This window comes from Eutrema salsugineum, unplaced genomic scaffold (assembly GCF_000478725.1).
Source record: "Eutrema salsugineum unplaced genomic scaffold, Eutsalg1_0 scaffold_3, whole genome shotgun sequence".
Classification (NCBI taxonomy): Eukaryota; Viridiplantae; Streptophyta; class Magnoliopsida; order Brassicales; family Brassicaceae; genus Eutrema; species Eutrema salsugineum.
This window is the reverse complement of record NW_006256756.1, coordinates 10,291,253-10,302,415: the sequence shown is the minus strand read 5'-3', so window position 1 is coordinate 10,302,415 and position 11,163 is coordinate 10,291,253. Positions and strand designations below refer to the sequence as shown.

The 11,163-nt window shown below is 43.7% G+C and overlaps 1 non-coding gene across 1 annotated transcript; it reads right to left on the bottom strand.

Annotated features, from left to right (window-relative positions):
• Positions 1-308: 308 nt before the first annotated feature.
• On the bottom strand, positions 309-415 carry LOC112085583. The gene has a single exon (XR_002898885.1). It is a non-coding gene; the product is annotated as a small nucleolar RNA R71 (small nucleolar RNA).
• Positions 416-11,163: the final 10,748 nt, after the last annotated feature.

The window sequence follows — 11,163 nt, the reverse complement described above, 5'->3', positions numbered from 1 at the left end:
TTCAGGCACCACCTGTGCAAAACAACAACTTTGAAGTGAAGGCATCCTTGTTGAATATGGTCCAGAACTCAAAGTTCCATGGACTAGCAATGGATTATCCCTTGGAACACTTGGCAATTTGATAAAGTGTGTGACGTGACCAAGATTAATGTAGTTTCTGAGGACAGTTTCAAGCTAAGATTATTCCCATTCAGTCTTGGTGACAAGCTCACCAATGGGAAAAGAATCTTCCAAGAGGCTCCATTCAAACCTGGGAGCAATGCAAGCAAGCTTTCCTATCTAAGTTCTTCTCCACCTCAAGAACTGCAAAACTGAGGAACCAAATCTCTAGCTTCACTCAGCACAGCAATGAGAGTTTTGGTGAAGCATATGAGAGATTCAGGAGCTACACCAACCAATGCCCACACCATGGGTTTAGTGAGGCATCCCTTTTCAGCAGACTATATAGAGGAGCTCTTCCCAAGATTAGAAACAATCTGGATACTGCTTCCAATGGGAAATTTCTGGGAAAGGAGATACATGCTGCTTTAGAGCTAGTGGAGAACTTAGCAATGAGCAATGACACTTATGGTGAAGACTATGACAGATCAAATAGAACTGCAGGTTCAAGATCAGGACAGAGGCTCACCAAGGAAGTTAAGGAGTTGAGGAGTGAATTGGACAAGTTGAAATTCACCACTCAGAAGCCAATGCATTTTGTAGGAGAGTATGAGGAACCTTCTCAAATCTTTGAGAACATAAGGGAAGAAGGCCTAACCCAGGAGGAGCCTAACTACATTGGGAATCAGAGGTTCCAAAGATATCAGTATGGCAATGCAAACCAGAACCTCTCTTACAGGAACCCCAATGTAGCTAACCTACAAGACCAGGTCTATCCCAATTCTCAAGCTCCACAGAACTTTGTTCCCAAGAACAACTTTCAAGGGTCTTTTCAACCTAAGAATCAGTTTGCTCAGAATAAGGGTTTTGGTCAACAACAGCAACCATTTCAGAGTACTGGTTTCAGTTCACAGCAGCAAAAGGCACCACCAGGGTTTGGTCCACCACAGTTCTTACAGCAGGCGCCGGTTCAACAACAGTTTCAGCCACCAACGGTTCAGCAGCCACAGATGGGGACAGATATGGTTGGTATTCTGCAACAACTACTTCAGGGTCAACAGATCTTTGCAAGCCAGAATGCTGCCATGCAGCAGGAAATCAAGGAACTGAAGCAGAACCAGGCCTCAAGCTCAAGGAACCAAGGTCACATACCTGGAAAACCAGAACCCAACCCCAAGGAATATGCTAAGGCCATCACACTGAGGAGTGGAAAAGAGTTACCTTGTATTGAGAACAACAATGTGATCATTGAGGACAATGATCAAACTGAGGGGGAGGCAGCCTTAAAAGATGATCAAGTTGCTGAGAAACCAAGGACAGAAGAGGGTTAAGAGGTAGCAAAAGAACTTGAACCAGAGAAGACATATGTGCCACCACCTCCATACCAACCCAGGGTCTCATTTCCAGGGAGATTTAAGAAGCAACTTGTGGACAAGGCAAGAGCTGTATTTGAGAAGGCACTCAATGAGACACCACTCACTATGCCTCTCATTGATGCATTCCTAATGTGCCAAAGATAGGTAAGTTCTTGAAGGATTCCATTCTGAACAAGACTAAAGAACTTCAAGGCATGGTGGTACTAAGTCATGAATGCAGTGCTATCATTCAGAAGAAGTCCATTCCAAGGAAGTTGACTGATCCAGGGAGTTTCACACTCCCTTGTGCCATTGGACCTCTTCTATTTTCTGGATGTCTTTGTGATCTAGGAGCATCAGTCAGCTTGATGCCAATCTCTATAGCAAAGAAGTTGGGCTTTAGAGTGTTCAAGCCTCCAAGGATCTCTCTTATCCTTGCAGATAGATCAGTTAGATTGCCTGTTGGTATGTTGGAAGATCTACCTGTTAAGATAGGTGGTTTTGAGGTTCCAACAGATTTTGTTGTGCTGGAAATGGATGAGGAACCAGATGATCCTTTTATCTTGGGCAGGCCATTCTTGGCCACTGCAGGAGCCATTATTGACGTGAGAGGTGGGATAATAGAGCTTCAACTTGGGTCTGAAAAGCTCAAGTTTGATGTGAATGAGATGATGAAGAAACCCACCATTGAAGGTCAATGTTTCTATGTGGAGACAATAGATAGTTGGCTGATGAGTTGCTTGAAGAACTGAACACTGAGGATCCTCTTCAAGCTGCTCTTACTCAAGAACAAGGAGACAATGGGGTCTTAGCAGAAGCAAGTGAAGGGTACAAGTTGTATTTGGACAATGCTAGAGAACTGGGTCCTGAGACAAGGTTTTTGGAACTGGAACAAAGTGGCTCTGAGGTTTTTGCTATCAAAGGATCAGACACCAGTCAAAGTAGCTGGGACAAGGATTGGAATGAGGCTGATGCACCTCCTGTTGAGCTCAAGCTTCTACCAACAGGGCTCAGGTATGCTTTCTTGGGATTAAACTCCACATATCCAGTAATCATCAACGATAGCTTATTAGAGCATCAAGAGAGTGCATTGATTAGTGAGATAAGAAAGTTCAGGAGAGCCATAGGATATTCTTTGGCTGATATTAGAGGGATCTCTCCTGACATTTGCACCCACAGGATTCACCTAGAGGACCAATCTATGTCCTCTATTGAGCATCAACGACGTCTTAACCCCAACCTTAAGGAAGTGGTTAAGAAGGAGATACTAAAACTTCTTGAGGCAGGGATAATTTACCCAATCTCTGACTTAAGATGGGTGTCTCCTATTCATGTTGTGCCCAAGAAGGGTGGGATCACAGTGGTTAAAAACGAGAAGGATGAGCTGATAGCTACTAGGACTGTCATAGGACACAGAATGTGTATAAACTATTGAAAAATCAATGCAGCCTCTAGGAAGGATCATTTTCCTTTGCCTTTCATTGATCAGATGTTAGAGAGGCTTGCAAACCACCCCTTCTTTTGTTTTCTTGATGGGTACTCGGGGTTCTTCCAAATTCCCATACATCCTCGAGATCAAGAGAAAACAACATTTACTTGCCCTTATGGCACATTTTCATAGAGGCGAATGCCTTTTGGTCTCTGTAATGCCCCTGCCACATTTCAACGTTGCATGATGCATATATTATCTGACATCATTGAAGAGAAGGTTGAGGTGTTCAGGATGAAATCAGTGTCTATGGCTCCTCATTCTCGGATTGTCTCTCTAATTTGTCACAGGTCTTGGAGAGATGTGAGCAGCATAACTTGGTGTTGAACTGGGAGAAATGCCACTTCATGGTGCAGGAAGGAATAGTTCTTGGGAACAAGATATCTGAGAAGGGTATAGAGGTTGACAGAGCAAAGGTGGAAGTAATGGTGAATCTGCAAACCCCCACTTCAGTCAAAGGGATAAGGAGTTTCCTTGGGCATGCAGGGTTTTACAGAAGATTTATCAAGGACTTCTCAAGAATAGCTAGGCCCTTGACAAGGCTGTTGTGTAAAGAAGTTGATTTCATCTTTGATGCTGAATGTGAAGAGGCCTTCAAGATGATCAAGGATGCATTAGTCAGTGCACCAATTGTCCAAGCACCAGACTGGTCCCTTCCTTTTGAGGTTATGACAGATGCATCTGATTTTGCAGTTGGAGCAGTACTTGGCCAAAGGAAAGACAAGAAGCTACATGTTATCTACTATGCCAGTAGAACACTTGACTCTGCACAAGAGAAGTATGCTACTACTAAGAAGGAAATGCTGGCAATAGTCTTTGCCTTTGATAAATTCAGAAGCTACCTGGTGGGCTCAAAAGTCATTGTATATACTGATCATGCAGCACTCAGGTATCTGATGACCAAGAAAGATGCCAAGCCAAGACTGTTAAGATGGGTTCTTCTACTTCAGGAGTTTGATATGGAAGTACAAGATAAGAAGGGTATAGAGAATGGAGCTGCAGACCATCTCTCTAGGCTGAGAATAGACTCTAAAGTCCCTCTTAATGAAAGTCTTCCTGAGGAATCACTGATGGTGCTCCACTCTTATTTGGAGTTTGAAGAAGTGGATAGCATTCAAGAGAAGAGGATGCCCTGGTTTGCTGATATTGTGAACTATCTTGCTTGTGGAGTGGAACCACCTGAATTAGATGCCTACCACAGGAAGAAGTTCTTCAGAGATGTCCAAAGATACCATTGGGATGAGCCTTACCTGTATATCCTAAACAAAGATCAGCTGTATAGAAGGTGTCTTGCTGAGGAGGAGATGCAACCTGTGTTGCAAGAGTGTCATGGTTCAACTTTTGGGGGTCACATGGGAGCATTCAAGACTGTGGCCAAGGTTCTTCAGAGTGGGTTTTGGTGGCCCACAATGTTCAAAGATGCTCAGCTAGTTGTTTCAGCATGTGATGCCTGTCAGAGGCATGGGAACATATCAAAGAGGACTGAGAAGCCTCAAAACCCAATTCTAGAAGTTGAGATCTTTGATTGCTGGGGAATTGACTTCATGGGGCCTTTCATTTCATCTTATGGGAATCAGTATATTCTTGTTGCTGTAGACTATATGTCCAAGTGGGTTGAGGCCATTGCTTCCCCTACCAATGATTCCAAGGTAGTAGTGAAGTTGTTCAAGAGCATTATCTTCCCAAGATTTGGAGTTCCAAGGGTTGTTATCTCTGATGGAGGATCTCATTTTGTGAACAAAACCTTGGATGGATTGCTGAGAAAGCATGGAGTGAAACACAATATAGCTACTCCTTATCACCCTCAAACTAGTGGCCAGGTTGAAGTATCTAATAGACAGATCAAGGCCATTCTTGAGAGGATTGTTAGCTCAAGCAGAAAAGATTGGAGCAAAAGGCTAGATGATGCATTGTGGGCCTATAGGACTGCCTTTAAAACTCCTATTGGTACATCACCTTTCAATGTGCTGTATGGGAAGAGCTGCCACCTTCCTGTTGAGTTGGAGTACAAGGCTTTGTGGGCTGTGAAGTTGCTGAACTTTGATATCAAGACAGCTCAAGAGAAAAGGGTCATTCAACTCCATGAACTTGAAGAGATAAGGCTTGGGGCTTTTGAGAGCTCAAAGATTTATAAAGAAAAGACCAAGGCTCTGCATGACCAAAAGATTTTGAAAAAGGAGTTCAAGGAAGGTGATCTAGTGTTGCTATTCAACTCTAGGCTTAAGTTGTTTCCTGGAAAACTTAAGTCTAGATGGTCTGGTCCCTTTAAAGTTCTTGAGGTGAGGCCATATGGAGCTGTTGTGTTAGAAGGCAAGAATGGTCAAGAGTTTGTGGTAAATGGCCAAGGGATCAAGCACTATCTGGTTTCACAAAGGAAGGAGGAAGCTACATCAGTTCCCCTTCTTGATCCACCACGAGCCTGTTAAACAGGTTTCCAAAGTCAAACTTAGAGACTTTAAACAAGTGCTCTTGGGAGACACCCGAAGCTTATCTTTTGTAAATATGCTTTTGATCTTTTGATTTCTTTCTTTTTTATGTTTTAGGATGTTTTGATGGGTTTGTTTAGTGTCTACAGGTTACAGGTTTGAGTTTGGACCCTTGGGAAGTGAATAAAAGATGAAAAGGAATGAAGGAGTGGGCAAAAGCTTACGCCCGGTTTTGAGCATGGTCACCGGCCACGGTCAGATAACAAGGCGTGGCAAGCTTTTTAGCTAAGACATGGGAAAGGAATCACGGTCTTAGGTGTGGCCGTGGCAAAAGAAGCAACCGTTCGGGGTTTGCCACGGCCAAGGGACACGGGACCGCAGGCGGTTGTGGCAAAGAAAATAGAAAAGAAACCATCGTTCGGTGCTTGCCACTGGTAAGAGGCACGAAGAGAAGACACGGCCGTGGCAACACAAAGATGAAGGAACCTGGGATCGAGTTCTGAGACGGCCAAAAGACACGGAACTGAAGCTGGCCGTGGCAAAACAGGTTTGAAAAGCAAGGGTTCGGGTTTGACACGGACAGAGGACATGGGTTAAAGGATCTGGCCGTGGCAAAGAAAAAGATGAACGACCGAGGTTCGGTGCTTGCCACGATGAGTTTGCCACGGGAAGGAGATTTGACCGTGGCACAGGTTGGAAAAGAAGCAGATCTTTGGGGTTTGCCACGGTCGGACGACACGGGACGCTCCAGGCCGCGGCAAAGAAAGCACACATGTTCGGGTTTTGACACGGTCACGTGCCACGGTCAACGATGGTGCGGCAAAATTTTTGAAAAATCTTGACCGTACGGACGTTGACCGGTCAAAGAAGCGCCATACAGCTGTTCCCCACCTAGTCTTCTTCTTCTCACGAGTTTGCTCACCTTCTCTCCATTTCTTGAACTCTAAACACTCATATCTCTCTTGTTCTTGAACCAAATTGAGGAATTCCAACTGCATTGAACTCGTAATCCTGTCTAGTTTCTTGCTGCACATTCGTTTTTCACTCGAAATTTGAAGATTCCAAGGTACTTTAGTCTGTTAAAACTCACCTTTTCCATGTCTTAATGTACTGTTCATGAACAAGAAACACATGGAATCGATTTTAATAGGCCTCTTGATACCTTGGAATCATTTTGTGATTGTTGTGCAAGTAGAATGGATAGGAAATGCTTGAGAATAACCTGTTCTTGGAATTTTTTAGAAATTTCTTGACATTCATCAATTATTTCAGTTTTTTTTTAGAAATTGTGTTTCAAGCTGAACTCTTTGTGTGCATTGCTTCTTGCCATTGCTTTGAGTTTATTGAGTTTTTAACCAGCCTAAGACACATTCTTTTCTAATGAAATCGATCTGTACCACAACTGAACTTGGTGAATTTTTGGAAAACCCTTGTTGTTCTCTTGCTTTGGTGCTCACAGCTGTTTGAGAAAATGCAGGATGGGAGGAACAAAAAGAACAGCAGCCATGGAGAAATCGAAAAAAGAGAAAGCTGGGGCTTCAGAGGATCAGATTATACCTTTTGGGCATAAAGTTTTCAAGAAACAGAAGAAACAGAGAAAGCCAAAGAATCCAGCTGAGAAGAAAGGAAAGAATGTGGCTGCACCAAAGAAAACCAAGGCTTCTACTTCAAAGAATTCTGGCAAATAACTGGCGCTGGTTGAAGTTGTTCAAAGGAAAGGAAAAGAGGTGGATGTGGCTGAGGATGAAGAAGAAACAGAGAGTGATCCTGAAATAGCATTACAGCCGGTTAAGAAAGCAAAGACAAAACCAGAACCTGAGGACAAAGAACCAACTTTTGATGACTACTTTGCTGTGTTCAAGAATGTAAAGGTGCTGCAAACCAAGTTCCCTGATATGGAGAGTTGATATGTTCATAATTTGCATCATTTAGGTTGCATAAATCATTCCAAATCATGTTTTATTTCATGCATTTTAGGTCCTTAGGGTTTGTTTTAGAACTTAGGAGATGCATTAGGTCCCAATGAGTCTATTGCATGTTTTGAGTGTCTATCAGGTGAATATGGAGCTGAAAAGATGAATCCAGGAGGTGGAATGGTGAGCAAAGCTTGAAAAAGTGGAAAAATTGGGTCCTGGGAGGTTATCGGCCATTCTCGCTGGCCAGGAAGGTTTTACCGGCCATTTCCATGTACCGCGGGAAGCTTTACCGGCCATTTTCATGTACCGCGAATGAAGTGTATCGGCCAAAATCTCCGGGTGTGAACGTGTCTCAGAAATCGCCTGTCCGGGGAGCCTTCCGGTCCGATTCAGACAGCGGGTGCTTCATAAAAGTTGGAGAGCATTGCATCACGGTCTCTTAGCAAGTGGAATCGTGGAATTCGGACGCGTGAGCAGAGAGATAAGCTTGTCGGAAGGAACCCCAGTCTCGCAGGTATTCCGGACCGAGCAGATCAGTCCTAAAGGATGCGAAGGACGGTGCACTTCCAGGCCGATTTAGTTTCCGGGTCCTTCATGAGAACCAGAGACATTTGAGTCTTCTTTCCAGAACGTCCAAGAGCATTCAATTCGGATCTATGAGCAGAAAGATACGGTCTCCGGAATGGACACATGTCTAGACGCCTCTCTCTGGTCGTGTACATGCACTGCAAAGATGTGCCCTCCAGGAAGCCTTACACTTCCCCTGTTTTATTCCCTGAGTTGTTATCTGTTGATTGATAAATGAGTCCTCTGTCTTCTGCAACCGAAATCATTCCATTCGGACAAGTCTCGTAGGAGTTACACTCTCCGGAATGCGAAGTGGTCTAAGCTGCTCTGGATGCTGCGAGATGGTCTTGTGACTTGGTTAACCCGCAGGCCTGAAGATGAACGCCTGAATGCTGATGCTGCGAGTTGATATGTGCGGGTAAACTATCACTGGAAGAGGTCTGAAGCTCAAGAGCAAGAGAAATGCTAAGTCCACAATCGTGCGACTTAGGCATGCGAGTTAGCCGCGCCTGGAACTATGCCGCACGATAACTCGCAAATCACTCCGACTTGAGCCTGCGACCTAGGTGCCATAGAGACCAACCCGCACAGTTTGTACATTCCCCAGAAACCGCCTTAGCCCTGCGAGTTGGAGAGGAAGGAGACCAAGCCGCAGCAACACTCGCAAAACACTCCTACTTAGGCGTGCGGCTAAGACAGGGCGATTCAGGCTTCACAAGACAAGTCTTCATCTACTGCGACTTAGGTGTGCGACCTGGGACATACTGGACCGACCCGCAGTAATTCCCACTTTATCCATTAAAGCCGGGTCAGGACCCGGTTTGTTCCGGGCTGACCCGGTTCGTTTTTAAGGAAGTATAAATACTTTTTAGGGTTTTTTGGGGAGAGGACTAAGTTTTATTCCCTTTGTCTCTTGCCTCTTTGGTGAAAAGACTCCATTAAGAAGAGAAATATCTTTATTTGAGTGTGGAATCAAGAGAGTTTAAAGAGATCTGGGTGTTTAAAGCTGTTTTCTTTGGAATCTATCATCTCCATCTCCATTTCTCATCATTAATCATGCTAATCTACTCAACTTGCAAAGGTTTAAGAGAGATTAGTATGATTAGTGAGTAGTCACCCTAATGAGGTTCTAGATGTGTAGGTTAGGGTGCTAAAGTGTTAGATTAGGAGTGCTTAGGGCTAGATTCATTGATTCATCTCTCTAAACAGCTGTTCTCTATGCTAGATCCTTGATAATCACTTGAGATCTAGATTCTGGGAATTTCATGCACCAAAAGTGTTTGATGAAATTCCTGAAAGAGTTGTGTTAGAGGTTTAAGTAATTTTTCATCATGGGAATGATTTGTTAAATGCTTGAATGATCATTAAGAGCTGTTTGTTAATGCATATTGATTCATGTTTCACAAATGGGAATTTGGTTTGAAAATGGATTAGTATAGGGGTTAATACCTTCATGAGAGGATTAACCTAGATTTGAGTTCTTAATCATTTGAATCATGTCTCATCATTGTCATTAGCATTTCTAGTCTAGCACCAAAGCACCCTAACCAACTATCATGTCTAGAATCTCATGCCTCCATCATATCATATTCACATCCTTTGTCATTGCTTAGTTCTTGATTAGTCATTGTCATTAGTCTTTAAATCTGTTTAAGTTTGTTAGTTGTCATTAGTTAACCAAAACCCAATCTTGTTTGCTTGAATTAAGAACTTGATCATATAGCTTAGTGTCTATCACCACATTCTTGGATTGATTAACCTCTTTGTGCTACTTTGACAAGGGGATTGATAGCCCTGAGACCCTAAAGTCTTGTCTATCAATGGAGCTGCTGAAAAAGATGGGGCTTCTTGAAGAGGTTCAGCTCATTTTTAAAAACATGGGATTTGGTGGATTCTTTGAGATGAAAGATGTGGCTCATGATGGTGTAACACAAGAGTTCCTTGCATCCCTTGAAGTTTGTGGATATGGCCCAAGATATCAGAGGATCATGGAGGGAAATGGTCTTGGGCACATAGAGTTCACAATCAATGGTACAAAATACCATGTAAGCTTCAAGGAACTAGATGAGAACTTTGCTTTTCCAAGACCTGCACAGGATGAGACACTGAAGTTCACATACCCTGATCACATGATTACTGACCTATGGGATACAATTGTTTTTGGGAGTTTCAGAGGAGGAAGATGCAAGAGTTCATGGATAAGAAACCCAGCCATCCACTATGCTCACAAGGTGCTTTGCCAAATGTTCTTTACCAAGCACAATGATGGTGTGGTGCATCTAGCTGATATGGAACTACTGGGTATGGGTCTACATCCTCTCATCAGTCACTTGAGGAGCAAGAGAGAATTTCGCCTCCCACACTACATCCCATCTAGTAGTGCATTCTTGGCATGCCATATGCTGATATACAAAGACATTGCTTGGAGTGAGGGTAAAAGGCAGAAGCTCACTAAGTTGCACAATGGATGGCTAGTGACAAAGATTCTGAAAGCAAGAGGTTTTGTATTTGATGATGTTGAGGTCAAGCCTGAGTTGATTGATGAAGCTACCCTCACCAAGGTTGGGTTCTTGGCAGAAAGCAATGGTGAAAACTTCTTGTACACCTTCAAGCTCTTACAAGTTCAAGTTCTGTTGCCACACCCAGCCATCACCACTCTCACAGAAAGGCACAATGTCTCCTTTATTGTTTTAAAGGACCAGCTCTACAACCCAGCCATTCACCCTCCAATTCGCAAATGCAAGAGGACCTCAAGTTCCAAGGGAAAAGAGCCAGTTGAAGAGCAGAGCACAACCAGGACCGCCGGTTGTGAGAATGAGGAGCCAAGAGATTTTGAAAGAAGGATGGGAGCAGGCCGGTACCACTTTGATCCTTATGTTTGGGGTGAACCTGATTATCACACAAGGAAGCTGTATTCCAGAGTTAACAGCCTTCAGAAATGGTGCAAATGGCAAGACAAAACAATCCACAAGCTCGTTGACTGTGTTAGGCAACTTAAGAAGAAGGTTAAGAAACTCACAGCTCCAGCCACCTCACCCAAACAAGACACAAGAGAAGATGTGGGAGAAAGCTCAGCCGCTCATGACCTTGTGTTACCACCAGGAAAAGAAGACTGGGTGAACCCGGCCACAGCGTTCCTACCCGATTCACCTGAGAGCAGCCCACCTAGATACTCAACTCCATCATGTTCCACCTCCAACCCATCCCACTACCTGGGATCAGACCTCAGTGATTGAGGTAAACACTCTAAAACTCTGTATATATGCATATAAATCTTCTTTTCCCTTTTGCATTTTACTTGTTTGCTTTGC